Source organism: Gopherus flavomarginatus, chromosome 8 (genome assembly GCF_025201925.1).
Source record: "Gopherus flavomarginatus isolate rGopFla2 chromosome 8, rGopFla2.mat.asm, whole genome shotgun sequence".
Lineage (NCBI taxonomy): Eukaryota > Metazoa > Chordata > Testudines > Testudinidae > Gopherus > Gopherus flavomarginatus.
The window spans coordinates 486075-503655 of record NC_066624.1 but is presented as its reverse complement, the minus strand read 5'-3'; the positions used below and the strand labels follow the sequence as shown (position 1 = coordinate 503655).

The 17581-nt window shown below is 53.9% G+C and overlaps 1 protein-coding gene across 5 annotated transcripts in view; it reads right to left on the bottom strand.

Moving 5' to 3' along the window:
- Positions 1–13907, bottom strand: part of ZMYM3 (zinc finger MYM-type containing 3) — a 57042-nt gene extending 43135 nt beyond the window's left edge. For 4 of the 5 annotated variants that reach the window (XM_050964890.1, XM_050964893.1, XM_050964892.1 and 1 more), the window contains exon 1: positions 13834–13907. The gene's annotated coding sequence lies outside the window, so the exon portion shown is untranslated. Of the gene's footprint in view, positions 1–13134; positions 13232–13833 lie in introns of those variants that run through there. The other variant, XM_050964891.1, reaches the window with a different exon arrangement.
- Between the last annotated feature and the right edge of the window lie 3674 nt (positions 13908–17581).

The following is a 17581-nucleotide window of genomic DNA, read 5'->3' as shown; positions in this document are numbered from 1 at the left end:
CTAAGAGTTAGAAATGGGTCTAAGCTCTGAGGCAGGAGGTTTAATGTGCCTTCCAACTTTTGTTACCCATCACTATTCTAACTCTGGACATTCTCAACCCTGTAAATGTCTACTCGCTTCTTAAATGTTCAGTTTTTGGTCTCAGTGACACCCTGTGGCAGCAAGTCCCACTAGTTAATTACAAACTGCGTAAAAAGGTATTTCCTTTTCTCAGTTTTGAATCTGCCACCTTTTAATGTCATTAAAATGTCCCTTTGTTCTTCTGTCATGAGACACGGAAAACAGGAGCTCCTCATCTACCTTCTCTTGACCTGTCATTATTTTACAGACCTTTTTCACATCTCCTCTTTAAAGGCAACAATCCCTATTTTTTCCAATCTCTCTTCAGGGAAGCTGTGGCAGCTCTACCACTTGAATGTCTGTCACGGAGTCCCCGGGTGATGCTCTGGAACTGCTCCCTACAAAGCCAGGCAGGACTTTGGGGAGCCTCCTCTCCCTTGGAGCAGACTTTTTCAGAGCCAAAAGCTCACGTCTTCACCTCCTGGGTCTCTCCTTCGAGTGTTCAGCATCCTCTGCCCCTCCCTGTGCTTCCCACAGTGAGCCCACCCCAGCCAGTTCAAGAATATAAAATCTAAGATGTGCCTCAGAGAAAGGAAAAGAGAAAAAAAACGAGTCAAAAGTCCCTCAATGAAGAAAAGGTCCAGAGCCTTAGTGGAGATGAGAATGCTCCAGAGAGGAGAAGTAGAATAAAGTTAAATAATTTCTCCTTTTCTGAAGACGCCCTCTACTGGGATTCCCACTTCTGGAGAGTAAGAAGTTAGTACACCGCAGCAGCGAGCAGCAGTAAGGTCAACACCAGCCCAGTGAACAGGGAGGGGTTTCATTTGATGTACAAAGCAGGGAAAGACACTTTTCAAAACCACAATTAGGTGCCATGTACAAGCCTGCGGAATGAGCCAAAGAGGCCAAACACACAGACAAGATTAGCCACTATGTGAAACCACCACAAAGCTTCATCTGGTGGAGGGAAAGTTTGATCTCCTGTAATAGGGGCTAAACAGGCCTAGTTCACCTGTGTTAAGGAGCTTCTTCTCTAGGAAACCCCTGGCTAGGGTTCCACTGGGTTGCAGCTCTGTGCCATTATTTGGGACAGCCAGAAACCAGTCCTCCTCAATCCCTTGCTGTTACTTTTATCTCTGTAATCTTCCCCAGCTTCTTTGATCTGCTCCTCCCTTTGCTGGGTGGGCTGGTTGGTTTGGAAGCTTTTCACCAGCCTGCTGAAGGACTCCTCTCCCTGCAGTTCCCCTCAGGGCAAGTCTACACTACAAAATTAAGTCGAGCCTAAGTTACACAAATGTACAGCTGCCACAGTAATTAAACTGCTTTTGCACTTCCACGCCATGCTCCTTGTGTCAGTGGTGTGCGTCCTCGCTACCAGCACTTGTACTGATGCAGACAGCAGACACCGCGGGGAGCTATCCCACTGTACAACTTGCCACCATCTAGTGCAGGATGGCTTGGGAAGGGTTTGCAATGCCTCATGGGGGCAAATGAATCACTCAGAGGCAACTGGGAACACGGTTTCAACGTCCCATGATGCAGTTTTCTTCATCCCATAATTTTGCCTGCATCCTATGATGTCTGTGACTCTTTTCAAAAGCCCCACAAATCCACACATTCGCTATGTCTGTGAGAAGCATGGTTCCTGCACAGGTCTGCACCATTATATGAGCATAAGGCGCCCGATCCTGCAGCATTTGCAGAGCCACCAGAGGAGTTGAGGGGAGCATCACAATTTCACGGAGGCTAGCTTGTTGTGGAACACAAACAATTGAAGATTGTTGCTAGCCTTCACAGGGCAGCTGCAGATGAAGCAGCACCAGTTCTGGGCCCAAGAAATAAGCACTGACTGGTGGGATTGTATTGTTATTCAGGTATGGGATGAGGCACAGTGGCTGTTGAATTTTCAGATGGGCAAAGCCTCATTCCTGGAAGTGTGTGCAGAGCTTGCCCCAGCCCTCTGGTGCAGCGACACCACAATGAGAGCTGCACTGACAGTGGAGAAGCAAGTGGCAATCACTGTGTGGAAGATGGCAATGTGAGATTACTGACAGATCAGTAGCAATCTATTTGGAGCTGGGAAATCCACCATGGGGGTTGCTGTGACGCAAGTTTTCAGGGCTATTAATCGCATCCTGCTATGCAAGTTTGTGACTCTGGGATATGTGCAGGACAGTGGCTGGTTTTGTAGCAATGGGGTTCCAAAACTGTGAGAGGGTGGGGTACATGGCACACATATCCCTATTTTGGCACCAGACCACCTTGCCCAAATACATCAACAGAAAGGGCTACTTTTCTAAGGTATTGCAAGTGCTGACAGATCACCAGGGATGCATTGATGTCAGTAAAGTAAGATGGTCAGGGAAGGTGTAGAACACACATTTTTAACACAGGCCTGTTCAGAAAGGTGCAAGCCGGGACTCTTTCCAGACCACAGGGTTACCACTGGGGATGCTGAAATGATGACAGTGATCCTGGAAGACCCAGCCTGCCCCTTAGCCCTGTGGCTCACAAAGCCGTACACCAGCCACCTTGACAGCAGCAAGAAGCGCTTGAATTACAGACTCAGCAGGTGAAGCATGACAGCTGAATGTGCCTTTGGCCATTTGAGACAACATTGGCACTATTTACTCATGAGATTACTCAGTGAAAAAAATATCCCACTGGGTATAGCTGCCTGCTTCATAGTATCTGTGAAGCAAAAGGGAGGGAGTTTCCACTGGGGTGGAGGCAGAACAGTTGGCTGCTGATTTTGAACAGCCAGACACCAGAGCTGTAAGATCTCAACAGGGAGCTATGCGACTCAGAGAGGCTTTGAAAGACCATTTTAATAGAGAGCCACAGTGATGTGTGCTGCTGTATCATGCTCTACCTGGCTTTTTTTTTTTTGCGCATGCGCAGTCCCATATGAACCTTGTAATGAGTGCTGTGTGTAGTAACATAACATTGGAAATGCACCTATTGCTATTATCTGTGAATGTCAGCCCTAGCCATCATATGCTGTGAGCTAATAAAAATGAATTAAGTTTCCATAAATAGACTTTTATTCCAAACCCCTGCAAACAGACATTTGTAACTGAATGAAACTTTATAAATACAGGGAAAAGAACCTTTGAAGAAAGAACAGTTATTTCCATTTTTCACACACACACAGTCTCTGTCACAGGGAGGAGTGGTAGGGGTAAGGTGTCGTCCCTGGACACCATGTGAGAGGACAGGAGTGTGGAGAGGTGCCAGAATGCAGCTCTCTATGGGCTGCAGAGGGAAGCGAGCATGGGTCTGTTGAAGCTGAAGATTAACAAGAGTCTCCAGCCTGTTTGACACTTGAGAAGCACTAGCATCTCCTGCTGCACGTCTCTCTCCTTTTCCTGTGTTTTTCTCCTCTCTGCTTTATCCCTGTCCATTCTATCCATGAGGGTGATCCTCTAAGCCCCGTGCTCGGTATACGAAGCACTAGAGGCTTGCAAGATCTTTTGGAACACATTATCTCATGTCCTCTTCCTTCTCCTCCTCATGTGGCACAGCCGCTCTGCTGGTCTGGATGAAGAGACCCTCAAGGCCACATTTCCAGCTGCAAAAGATGCAATGCACAAAGGTACTATTGTGAGTGTATTCACAAGATAAATGGAAACTTGGCATACTGAACTCACTCCCCTTGATCCACACAAGTTACAGGCACTACATTCTCACTTCTCCTTGGGATTCATAGAGCATGGGGCAGTTCCTCTATCTCTATTAGCTATTTCACTACCTCTTCTAGCATGATCAAAAAAGAGTAAATGAACAGACAATACCAACGCAAACTGCATACTTACCAGAGGTTCCTTCCCCTGCATCAGGCTCGCTGGTGCTGGACAACAGAGACTGGTTTGACTGCTCCAGCATCAGAAAGAGGTCCGTGCTCACCATGCCACTGAATCCACCCTGGTCGCCTGCACCCCATGCGCCTCCTTTTCCTTGTCCAACACCTCTTCCTCACTGTTCACTTTAGGGGCCTGTTACTCCAGCTCCCCTGAAGTATCCACAGGGCTCTTGGCAGTGGTGGTGGGGCCTTCGCCGAGAATGGCATGCAGCAATTTGTAAAAGCAGCATGCCTGCTTCTCTGCACCAGAGACACTATTTGCATCCCTTGCCTTCTGCCACAGCTCCTTGACTTTTATGCAGCAATGCTGCGGGTCCCTCTTACAGCCCTTCTGGCCCATGTGCCAAGCAATCTGCTTGTAGACATCAATGTTTCTACGGTTGGATAAGAGCTATGCCCCCATAGCCATCCACCACTTTTGGTGTACTCCAGGAGGAAGTGTCTCTGCAGCGTTGAGCTGGCATGGTCAGCTGCTAGGTGAGCTATCCATACCAAGCAAACAGGAAATGGAATTTCAAAAATGTGTGGAGCTTTAAAAGAGGAGCAGTGTCTACCTGTGTACCTGGCCTCTGGGCAGTGGAATTCAAAAAGATGACCAGAATGGTCACAGTGGGGCATTGTGGGACACCTCCTAGAGGCCACTGAAGTCAACTGAAGTAATGCAGTGTCTGCACTGACACTGCATTGACTTAACTGGTATACCTCTTGCAGAGGTGGCGTTATTAAGTCAGCATAGAGAGTGAATCACATCGGTGGGAGTGACATTTTAGTGTATACTCTTACAGTTAGGTCCATGTAAGCTGCCTTGTGTTGACCTACCTCTGTGGTGTCGACCAGGCATCTACCTGCCTTGCAGCCTTTTTATCCTTTGGAGTTACCAAATCAACTCTGGCTGAGCATGCAGGCAGTTGCTTTGTTAACTCCCTGAACGCTGAGCCAGCACTGAGTATACATATGCCACAAGAACTCCCCTATCTTGTGAACATGTTCTGGAACACAAGTCTGAAACAGGACTCCTTCCTGCAGGCCAGTCCAAATAAAAATACCTTGTAAATGCATGGGGAGAGGACCCCAGATCAGCTTTACCGATGTCTACCATAGAAACATCCCTGAGGCAGGAAGCAGAGCAGCTCGGCCCCAGTCCAGTCCATTCTACCAGCTCCCAGCCATGGGGCTCCGCTTCCCACCATTGGTGAGTGCGAGGTTGGGGAAAGGACAGCCCCCTGCACTCACCTGCGGTGGGAAGCGGAGCGACACGGCTCCAGCCCGATCTGCTTTCCTTGCCCTGGCCCCTGCCATGTCACTTGGGGGCGGCAGGGGAAAGGTCCCACACTCACCTGCGGCGGAAAGTAGAGTGCCATGGCTAGGAGCTGGCCGAGTGGAGCTGGCTGGGGCTGGGCTGCTCTGCTTCGTGCTGCCAGTGAACGCAGGGAGATTGGGCAAAGGATGCCCTCCGCACTAACTGGCGGCAGGAAGCAGAGCGATGTGGCCCCAGCCTGCTCCACTCTGCCACCTCTCAGCTGCGGCGCTCCATTTCCCACCGCAGGTGAGTGCAGGACCTTTCACCAGCCGCCCCCCAGCAACACAGCTGGGGCTGGGGCAAGGAAAGCAGAGCAGGCTGGGGCCGCATTGCTCTGCTTCCCACCACCAGGGGAAGAGAGGGGGGCTCCTTTCCCCAACCTCCGCACACTCACTGGCGGTGGTGGGAAGTGGAGCGATACGGCTGGGAGCTGGCGGAGTGGAGCAGGCTGGGGCTGGGCTGCTCCGCTTCCGCCGCTGCTGGTGAGTGTGTGTGGGGAGATCACTAGAATAATGAAGGTGTTAAACAACTTCTACTAAAGTTCAACATTTTAAAATCAGCAAGTCCAGGTGAGATGGGGTGATGACTCACCAGCGCGATGCCTCCTGCTGGTTGTCCAGGGAATTAGCTTTTTCTTCAGCTCCAGAGTGCCCTCTGCCAGCTGATGTCTTGCCTGCCGCTGGCCCTGTGTCCCTCCCAGACCCTGGTGACCTCTCTCTCAGGGTTCTGCCCTCTGCAGTACCCATGCCGTCTCTGGGTCTCCCCTCCCAGGGGAACCCCAACCCTCTATCCCCAACCTTGCCTCAGTGACTACTGCCAGTCATTATTTAGTCCCCACTCCCTGGGGCGGACTGCAGACTTGGCACAGTTTACCCGTCCCAGACACCTGCCCCTTCTGCGGCGAGAGGGAAACCCTGGCGCACGTTTACTTAGAGTGCACCAGGTTGCAGCACCTAGACCGGCTCCTCACAAACATACTGTTGCGTTTCTGGCTGCACTTTTCCCCTCACCTCCTTCTCTATGCACTCCCTATCCGTGGCCTCACAAAGTCACAGGAGCTCCTGGTCAACCTCCTCCTAGCCCTGGCTAAAACGGCCATCTACATAACCAGGGAGAGAAGGTTGGCTGATGGAGACTTCAGTGATTGTGGGGTTTGTTTCCGATCCTCTGTCCGTTCACGTATCTGGGCAGAGTTCCTCTGGGTGGCATCCACTGGCTCCCTTGACGCCTTAGAGGAGCAGTGGGTGCTGTCCAGGGTTCTCTGCTCGGTGTCCCTGTCTGGCTCCCTTCTTTTGACCCTCTGACCACACTCCTGTTCCTGTTCTTTTATTAATTATCCCCCAAACTCAGTTGGGTTTTGAGGTCCTGTAGATCCTCCCCTTGGGCTGGTGATGGGGAATTCTTAAACAGTGGATGGGCTTCTGTCCGCCCACTTCCCGAAACCCAATAGGTACACAAGGTAACTTGCACCCAAGAGTTTTAAATGAATTGGCCAAGGAACTCTCTGGACCAGTAATGTTAATTCTGAGTAAATCTTTAAATAACGGGAAATTTCCAGAGGACTAGAAAAAAGCTTATCATGAGCAATATTTAAAAAGAGCAAGGAGGACACTGATCTCAAGCAAAATAATGGAACAACTGATAAGTGACTCAATCAATAAAGAATTACAGGATGAGAATATAATTAATGCCCTGTCAAACAAACTGGATATTATTTTTTGAAACTATTATAAGTTTGATTGATAAGAGTAATTGGGGGACACAACACCCCTAGAGTTCTGCAAGGCATTTGACTTAGTACCACACAACATTCTGATTAAAAAATTAACACTATATAATATTAACATGGCACATAATACGTGTATTAAAATCTAGCTAATGGATGATACTCTATTAACATTTTGAGATCTATCAGTGAATGACTGTGTTGTGAGAGACTGGTTCTCAGCCCAATGATACTCAATATTTTTATCGAGGACCTGGAAAAAGTAAAAGGTTACTTACCAGTAATTTGTTCTTCATGAGTCAACTCTGATTTCACACTTGTAAGATTGGCACCCCCTTGTCTGAGGGGCTGTCCACTGCAGCTGCATAGCCTTTGACATTGACATTCAGTTTCATAACTCATATCAAGGGAGCACAGCCCCCAAACACATTAGTTCCTTCCTATCTGCCACCAAGAGCATTAGGGAACTGTGGTGTGTGTGGTCAGCCCTGCAGTCAGGGCTAATCCCCTTGGTTTAAATAGTTATACCTCAATTATTACTGGTGATAAAGTTAGCAGAGGCCATTATGGTTGATGGAGTGGTATGAGGGGGACAAGATCACTGTTACAGAGAAATCCACATAATTTGGTAAATCAAACTCCATGCATTTTAATACAACCAAATGCAAGGGCCAACATGGAGGAACAAAAGGGTAGGTTATACTTACAGGGTGGGGCCTGTATCTGGGAAAGATGAGCCTCTGCAAAGGATGTTGCAGATAATCAACTGAACATGAGCTCCCATTGCAATGCTGCAGCTAAGATGGATAATGCCATTATTGGTTGTTGTGGTGATGTAAATGACTCCCCACCGCCATCAGGCAAGGTGGTGTTACAGAACTCCTTTGGTCACAACCAGCTTCAATTTGACAAGCCTCTGAGGCTTGTCAGGTCTTGGAGTTGGCCCTTAAAAGGGAGGAATCCAGGCCAGTTGAGGGGACACTCTGAAACAAGCAGACCTGGAGCACAGGGCGCCCAGTCCAGGGCCCTAGGTTACCGAAGGAAAGGCTTGAGCACGCTGTCTGGCCTAGCCTCTGGAGAAAGATGACAGAAAAGAAAATCAGCCTTTGTTGGAACCCCTGGGACTAAGCCTTGGCTTTAGCTATAGGGACCAAGACTTCCTTGGGGGATCTGAATGACTGGCTTCCCCTTATTAGCATGAAGCCCCGAGGGCGATGAAAGTATTTTCTTTTTCATTTGGACTGCTCTGTACCCACTGAAGGGGGTGAACTTAAGCAGCACAGATGAAGGGACATCCGGAAGGGGATTCCAAGTAATGAGGTAATGATGTAGAGGTAAATGAAATGCCCTTCCCCACTTCAAGGGTGCAACTGGGGAAATGTAGCCTTTGACAGATGTAGAAACAGGGAGAGCAGGAGGAGGGAGTGGCATTCCCTACGTATAAGGTACTGGTGAGATTATTGCTGGAATACAGGGTATAATTCTAGTGTTTACACATTGAAAAAGAGGCAGATTCAAGGAAGAGCCATAAGCAGCAGTAAGTGTTCGGAAAGCTTTGCCTTCCAGTGAGAGACAGAAGGAGCTCCATCTATTAAGTTAAGAAGGGACTTTATCACAGCCTAGAAATATTTACATGGGGAAATTTCTGATAGCAGATGGCTCTTTCATCTAGCAGAAAAGGCAGAACAAGATCCAATGGCTAGAAGCTGAAGTTAGACCAATTCAAACTGTAAGTAAGGCACAAATTTCTAACAGCACCAGTAACTAACCATTGGCCAACAGAGATTCTCCATCATTTGCCGTCTTTACATTCCCATTCAGTGTCTTAAGTTATTGGACTAAATGCAGGAATCACTGGGTGAGGTTCTCTGGCCTGAGTTAGGTAGGAGGTCAGATTAGACGAGCACAATCGTCCACTCCTGGCCTTTGAATCTGTACCAATCTTCTAGTTCATATGTCTAAATAGCAGCCATCCATGCCATGATCCCTCAAACCTGCTCCCCGCACCCCCAGATATGCAGCTGAAATTGTCTACACAATGCAGGTCATCCCAAGTTCTCTGGAAAACACCATCACGGGCTTTGCCACAACTATCAGTGCCAGGGACACCAGCACCAAGACCAGAGTTTCTTGCACCTGGAGCACCAAACTCTTGGGGTTCAAGCCTCAGTCTTGGTGCACTTGTTACTCTGATTCATCAAGTGATCATACACCTGCCAAGAGAGAGCAACAGGATGGCCTGAAGTCAGCATTGTAGGCTTCAGGATAGTTTCACAAGAGCAGGAGTAATCAAGCTAGGTTGCCCAGAATATACCCAGAAACTTTATCCTCCTCCTTGCTTCAGCCAAGTGAACGCAGGAGGGTGAAATCCAGAAGCCTTAAGGCAGAGCTATCCAGAGTTGGGGCTTTGACAGGGGGTATCAGAAAGCCTAACTTACAGGGCCACTCTGGGATGCCTCAGAGGGCTTGAAGGCACTCCTCACGCCTCTTCACCACTCAGGTACATCCGCTGATGTGTCCAACACCTTGGCACTAGTGGTAAATTCTGAGGCAGACAATATCAGCATGCTCAGCAGCCTGTGACAGATTTTGGAGCACAGGAGCAGCCTCCTGCCTCCTTGTTTTCCCTTCTTCTGACACCAACAGCCTCTGCTGATACCTATGTCACTTCTTTGCCAAGTGATGGCAGATATTAGGGCTTTGCCCATTAGCTTCCCAGTGGAGAAGTGAACCGTATGGAATCTGAGTGTATTCTAAGTGTAAATCTCTCTTTTTTTTCTTTTTTTTTTGCATACATACACCAGCCCCGGAACAGAAATGCAGGCAATCCCCTTTTTCAGGAATATCAGCCCAACTCCAATGCCTGATTCCCAGGGAGAAATTCTGTCAAGAATTGACCCCAGTCAGAGACCAAGGCAGAAAGCAAACTCTCCTGCAGCTTGCACAGCTCCCTCTCCAAGAACCACTGCCTCTACTCAGAGCCTCACCTGTACAACTAACACTATCACAAGCATTTATTCGCAGACCAAAAACCTGACACCAAAAGACACCTGTCAAAACAGGTGTCATACACAAAAACAGGGCTCTGGGAGCACTAAGTGAAGAACAAGCAAACAGAGAGACACGCTGAAGTGGATGACACTCAGTTTCAAGACACCAGCCAAAAGATAAAAACAGGTATTGGAGCTCTGGAAAAGGCCAAAGAATAGTGGCTCCTCAATGCCAAGGAAGTTGCCAAAACATGCACCACCACAACCATGGCCTCAAAACTTCCCACAGATGACCACAGCTGCCTGGAAAGCAGTTTCAGACACAAACCACCACCGGATGAGTATAGCTGAGACATGGGGAAGAGCTGGAGTGCTGGTTTGATGAGGTGCAGTCCCTGAAACAAGCTCATTTACTAGCCATGGTGTTGAACATCTGGAGACATTTATACTCCGTGGGTATAGCAGACAAAACTGCCAGTAAGCAGCCTGAAACTGATGCCATGCTGTCTTCTAGGGCCCCAAAACCTGAAGAGCCAGGAGAGGGTTCTAACCAGTTTCGAGCTAGGAACCAAAGACCCATCAGTGAGAATCCAGCACAGATCAGGTTCTTAGAAAAGGAATTTTCTCTCCACATGCAGGTGTATACAATTGGCCTGGGGCATTACAGGGAATTTTCACCTTTCCCAAGAGCATCAGGAATTGGCAGAAGCAGGATGCTGGTTTGGATAGATCAGTGTTTTCCACTCCTTTGGTAAATCCTAGGTTTCTCTTCCTTTATGTTGATGAACTTCAAGCATGAACTGTGGCCATGGGATAGCCACAAGAATCTGCTGGTAGGGTCCATGCTCATCAATCAAGAACACTTTTCATTGGGGAAGGAGGAAGAGGTAGAGGATGGTGTGTCTTAGGCCAGATCTATACCAGCAAAGGGTTCCTAGTGTGAACTCATCTATACCCTCTAACCCTGAGCAAAACAAGCTAGACTAGTAAAAGTACAGTTTTGCCACTGTACATACCCTATAGGCTGCTGCCAGTACAGCTATATCAGTCAGGGATCACACCACTTCACAGCCCAAACTCATAGCTCCAGCAGATGTCTGTAGCCTAGACACAATCTTCGGCTTCTCTCCCACCCACCCAATTTAAAGCTATAGGACCTAACTTTGGTCCTTTGTCCCAGATGCCAGATTTTTATTGGTAGTCTGGAGTGACCAGCTGTTTGGGTGGGATTGTTACACTGCATCCCTGCCCCCAGCAGCTGGGGGATTAAGAGGGGAGGCAGAAATGACAGTATGCGCAAAAGGAACTTGGAATGGGGCCTGGCTTGTGAATGGGCAAGAGGCATGGCTGGAGCAATGGGGTGCAGCTTGATTTGGCTTTTGCTCCATCAACCCCAGAGGGCAAATGTGCTACTATCCCTTTCAAGATGAGAAATGAAGCTAGGATGGAGCTGATGACAAAGTCATGCTCTAATCAGGAGCTTTGAATTTGGGAGGGAGTTTGGGAGGGAATGAATGGCAGCACAGTTTACAAGGAAGAAGCAGAGTGATGAGAGGTGAGCGAGCTGCAGGCTAGAACCAGAGCTGGAACACAACACAACACATCAGGAAATGAGAGGAAGCTTCTACTGGTGCAGAAAAGTAACTCAAATAATGGCTCCTTCTCCCTTACTTAAGAGGTTCATCTCCACTCTGCATCCCAAAGCCATGCATCATACCCCATCCCACGAGACCACTCCCTGCAGCACAGAGCCACATCTCAACCCTTACCCTGAACAAGCCCACGTGGCAGGTAAAACACCACCTTCACCCCACAGAGCCATACCTCCTCCCATCAACAGTCACAGCCCACTCCAAGCAAGCATGTTCTGCAGGCACCACCAGCAGACATGTCCACCACAACCAATCCAACAGCAACCTCCAGGCAGAGCTCTACCCTGCCCCACTCCATTCCCCCTCCCTCAGGCACACCCTCTTGGTACAACTGTTCTTTAGGGGCACAAAGGCATCTCCTCCTTTTTCCCACTCTAGGGCCCACAACATAGCTCAGGAAGAGGGAGCTGGAGTCTAATGTGACTCCTGCATCAGCAACAGTATTTTTAGGCACTTTCAAATGCAAACTTTTTATTCTCATGTGTGGAGAGCCAAGCACATGGGACATTCTGCAGATAAAGTCTATGCAGCGCATGCAAACCAGGTGGCAAAGAGAAGGGGAAAGGGCTCTGGAAAAAGCCCTGCTTGACTCTGATGTGGAAAAAGGTATTGGGAAAACAAGCTCAATAGGTGTAAATGTTCCGATCCCATTTGGTGTCTAAGGGAAACAAGAAGCCCCCAAGGCCAAAGCACAACCTACAATCAACCACTGTATAGCCACCCATGGGCAATGCGCCATCTTAGCTGGGCAAACCAGAAGCTTGCAGGGCTTCTAATGACTACGTCAGGACATGGCGGTAGAAGAGACACACTGTATTTCCTGGAGACCCAAAGCAAGCACTCAACGCCAGCACAACCTGGTCTGAAATTCTGGGCAGTGGGGCAGGAGACCCGGACTGCCCCATGTGCCAACAGGCATCAACACTCAGCTGCGGCCACCTACCACCAGCACAGACAGAAACACTCCTAGAGACAGCACCTCACCTGCTCCACCCTCTCCCCATAGACCCCAACCATCTTTTCTCCCATTTCCCTACGACACGGGTACCCTCCCCCATCAGGGGCGCAATACCCGCCCCTGCGCTCGCAACTCTGTTCCCCCTCCCCCATAGCGGCTCTGCGCATATATGCTCACTCCCTCCCTCCCCCCTTGCGCGGAAAGGGGGCGGGGTCGGTGCGCGCCCCCTTCCCCTTGCGCGGAAAGGGGGCGGGGTCGGTGCGCGCCCCCTTCCCCTTGCGCGGAAAGGGGGGTGGGGGGAAGGGTCGGTGCGCGCCCCCTTCCCCTTGCGCGGAAAAGGGGACGAGGGTAGGCGCGCGCCAGTCACTGTGCCCAGAAGGGGCCCCTCCCCCCAGAGGCCCAGCCCCTCTCCCCACGGGTACCCCAGCCCCGCCCCCACCCGGGAGCGCAGGCAGAAGGCGCCCTGCGGGCGAAGGCTGGAGCCGCCACCCCCTCCCTATCGGGGACCGCGCCGCCCCGCAGGCCGCGCTAAGCCACCGCAACCAATGAGGACCCGCCCCCAGCTCGGCCGCGGCTCGTACCTGACTCGCCTCGCCGCGCCGCCCGCACTGCCCGGAGCCCGGATTCGGGTCGCGGCCCCTTTAAATGGAGGCGCCGCTCCAAGCCCTCAGCGCGCTGCAGCCCGAGGGGGGGCGGGGGCGACTCCCCATTGGCTGCGGCGGCAGGGGGGCGGTTCCCTATTGGCTGCGGCGGGGCTCGGGCTCGCGAGACTTCTTTTCTGTGGGCAGCCCCGAAAACCCGGAGCAGATTAAAGTGTCCGGGAGCGGAGGCAGAGCCTGGGATCTGCAAGGCGGCCCGAAAACGCGGGGCAGATTTTCGGAATGGAGGATAAAGCCCAAAGAAGCTGGAGCATAGCCCAGAATCGGGAGAGCCCGGGAAACTCGGTGTGGCAGCCGGGCCCGGTGAGGGACGGTGCCTCCGCAGCTACCCGCCATGCTCGCTTGGGGGTGTGAAATCACGGCGCGGAACCCGGGATCAGGAACGGCACCGCCTGCATCGTCCCCTCCTGGGGGCTGTTCGCAAAATGCGGAACGGATCTGCCGCCAGAGCGGGAGCACCGACCCCCCCGGAGCCGTCTGCCCCGTTAACCCTCTCGGGCCCGGGGGAGGCCGCTGCGGAGCAGGCCCCGCCTCGGGCCCTGCGATGTCTGGCCTCGGCCCCGCGCGGCCCTACCCTGCGAGCGCGCGGGGAGCAGCTCCCGGCCCCGGCCCGCTCCGGCCCCTACCTGCGCCACTCGGGAGCCGCCCGGCCCGCTCCGGGCTCCGCCGCTGCCTCCCTGGAGCTGGAGCGTCTCCCCCGGGCGGTGAGTGACAGCGCGGCCGGGCGGGGCTTCGGCGGGGGCCCGGGACACGGCACCGCCCCCGGGCTGGGCTGCGCCCGGACCCCCGCCCGCCCCCGGGCACCCGTCCCCTCACTCACACCCCCCGCCCCCCATGGACACCCCCACTACTCCTCACCCGCCGGGCCCCGCCCACTGCCGGGCACCCCCCATGGCCCCCTCCCCTCACTAACACACCCCACCCCCCACGGACACCCCAACTGCTCCTCATGCTCCAGGCCCCGCCCACTGCCGGGCACCCCCCCCATGGCCCCCTCCCCTCATTAACATCTCCTGCCCCCCCACGGACACCCCCACTGCTCCTCACCCACTGGGCCCCGCCCACTGCCGGGCACCCCCCCGTGGCTCCCTCCCCTCACTAACACACCCCGCCCCCCACGGACACCCCCACTGCTCCTCACCTGCCGGGCCCCGCCCACTGCCAGGCACCCCCCCCATGGCCCCCTCACCTCACTAACACCTCCTGCCCCCCCACGGACACCCCCACTGCTCCTCATGCTCCAGGCCCCGCCCACTGCTGGGCACCCCCCCCATGGCCTCGTCCCCTCACTAACATCCCCCGCCCCCCCACGGACACCCCCACTGCTCCTCACCCACTGGGCCCTGCCCACTGCCGGGCACCCCCCATGGCCCCCTCCCTTCACTAACACACCCCGCCCCCCACGGACACCCCAACTGCTCCTCATGCTCCAGGCCCCGCCCACTGCCGGGCACCCCCCCATGGCCCCCTCCCCTCATTAACACCTCCTGCCCCCCCACGGACACCCCCACTGCTCCTCACCCACTGGGCCCCGCCCACTGCTGGGCACCCCCCCGTGGCTCCCTCCCCTCACTAACACACCCCGCCCCCCCATGGGACACCCCCACTGCTCCTCATGCTCCAGGCCCCGCCCACTGCTGGGCACCCCCCCCATGTCCCCGTCCCCTCACTAACATCCCCCGCCCCCCCACGGACACCCCCACTGCTCCTCACCCACTGGGCCCCGCCCACTACTGAGCACCCCCCCATGGCCCCCTCCGCTCACTAACATCCCCCGCCCCCCCATGGGACACCCCCACTGCTCCTCATGCTCCAGGCCCCGCCCACTACTGAGCACCCCCCCATGGCCCCCTCACTAACACCCCTGACTCCCCTCACCCCTGGCCCCCATGGATACCCCCACTGCTCCTCCCTGCTCCACTGGGCCCCGCACACTCCCAGAGATCCCTCCTCCCTACAGACACCCCCACTTCTTGTAACCCAGGTCCCGCCCACTGCCAGGCACCCTCCCATGCGCCCCCTCACCCCCAGGGATGCCCAGAGGGCCTCCATGAGAATATAGTATTTTATAGTATTGCATTTTTTTAATGGAAGGGGCCCCTGAAATTGCTTTGCCCCAGGCCCCCTGAATCCTCTGGGCAGCCCTGCTCACCCCACTGACACCCCCGGATCCCACCCCATTGGGACACCCCCACCATGCCCATTCCCAGGGACCCCTCCCCCTTACAGACACCCCCATCTCTCCTCAGCTCCAGACCCTGCCCTACCTCCACTGGGGCGCACACACACAGGGGACTCTTCTGCCCCATGGGCCCCCTCCCCCAGGGACACCTCATGCACACCAGATCCCTCCTGGGCCCTGCCCATTTATGGAGACCCTCCCCAGGACCCCTTCCCCACCCCTTTGGACCCCTGCTCCACTGGGACCTGCCCACTTCTGGCACCCCCCATCAGGTCCACTCCCCCTCAGAGACACCCCCAGCTCTCCTCACATTCCCAGACCCCCACCCTGCGGGACCCTCTCAACCCACAGTACCCTCACCTCTCCTTACACCCTGGGACTCACCCACTCCTCCCTGGTATTCCCCATTCCTCCTCACCCATAGTCCCCCTCCCACCATGGATACCCTCACCTCTCTCACACCCTCGTAAACCCCTATCCTGTCTGGAACCCCCCCATTCCTCACCCACACCCTGGACCCCTATCCCCCAGGGACCCACTCTCCTTCCACCCCAGCGCCCCCAGACACCCCAATGCCCTCCAGGGACACATCTCCTCATACACATCCCTGTGAGGAGGACCCACCCCTCATGGGGACTCCCATCCCCCTATACTCCATTCTACACAGCCCCCCTCCCCTCAGAAACAACCCTACCTCTCCTCACACATACCCCTGGACCCCCCAACCTGACCCTGCCCCATCCGCTAGGAACCCGCCTACTACCAGACACCCTCTCCCCCCCCCCCGCCACTCTCTCTCTCAGCTGTCCCCTCCATCCCACATCCCTTTCCCTCACAGCCTGCCCTCAGGGACAACCCCTTCCCTCACACCCCCTCATTCTCCCAGGGACCCCCCAGTCACACCCTATCCACTCACAGACACCCCATCCCCCCTCAGAGACACCCCGTCCCTCCTCTCACACACCCCATCCCCCAGACACCCTCCCACATCTCCTCACACATCCTGCCCCCCTCCCTCCATCGGACGCTCGCATCCTCACACACACACACCTCTCCTCCCAGGGACACCCCTCCATCTCCACACACACACACACACACACACACACACACACACACACACACACACACACACACACACACACACACACACACACACACACACACACACACACACACACACACACACCTCTTTCCATGAATAGCCCCATCATTCCTGGACCCTCCCAGGGACTGGCCACCGCTTCAAACACACACTCACCTCTGCCTCTGAGGAACCCCCACCAGGCCCTACCCACCCCTCCACACACACACTCCCCTGGACACCTCCATCCCTTCTCACACCACTCCCCCTCAAGGATTCTCCATCCCGTCACACAAACACACCCCTCTTCCCCAGACATGTCCCATACCCTCTCATACACACAGCCCTCTTCACCAGAAACTCCATCCCTGGAGACACCCCCACACACACACACACCATTCCCTCACACATCCTCCGATCCCCTGGAGACACACCCCATCTCCTGTGGACCTCTCCATCCCCTCACACACACACCCCTCTTCACCTGAACACCCCCCATTCCTCCACACACACATACCCATCTCCCCCCAGGACACATCCCATCATCCCCTCTCACATCTTCCAGCCCCCTAGACACATCTCGCCTCCCGCCCCCCCACACCCTTTCCCCCTGGACTCCCCCCATCTCCTGGGGATCCCTTTGTCCCCTCTCACACATCATTTCTCCCCAGACACCTTCCATCCTCTTACACAACCTCTCCCTTCAGAGACACTCCCGTCCCTGACCCCACCCTCTCCTCCACCATGCCTTGGGGATGGCCCCATTGCCTTGCACGCCTCCCTGGTACACCCCTATCCTCTCACACACACACCATCCTTTCTGATCACTATTGTTTCTTGTCCTCCCTCCATCCTCCACTCCTGTCCTCCCACATGAATACCCCCATTCCCACACATGAAAACTCCCATCCACTCTCTCACACACCCATCCCCTCTGGATGCTATTATTTCCTGTCACACCCACCCCTCACACACATCCATTCCCTTCCTTACCCATCGTTTGGTGTACCCACCTCCTCTCTCCCATTCTCGTAGGTACACCCCCATCCATTCACCCATCCTCCCCTGGTACACACACCCATCCTCCCCTGGTACACTCACCTCCCTTCAC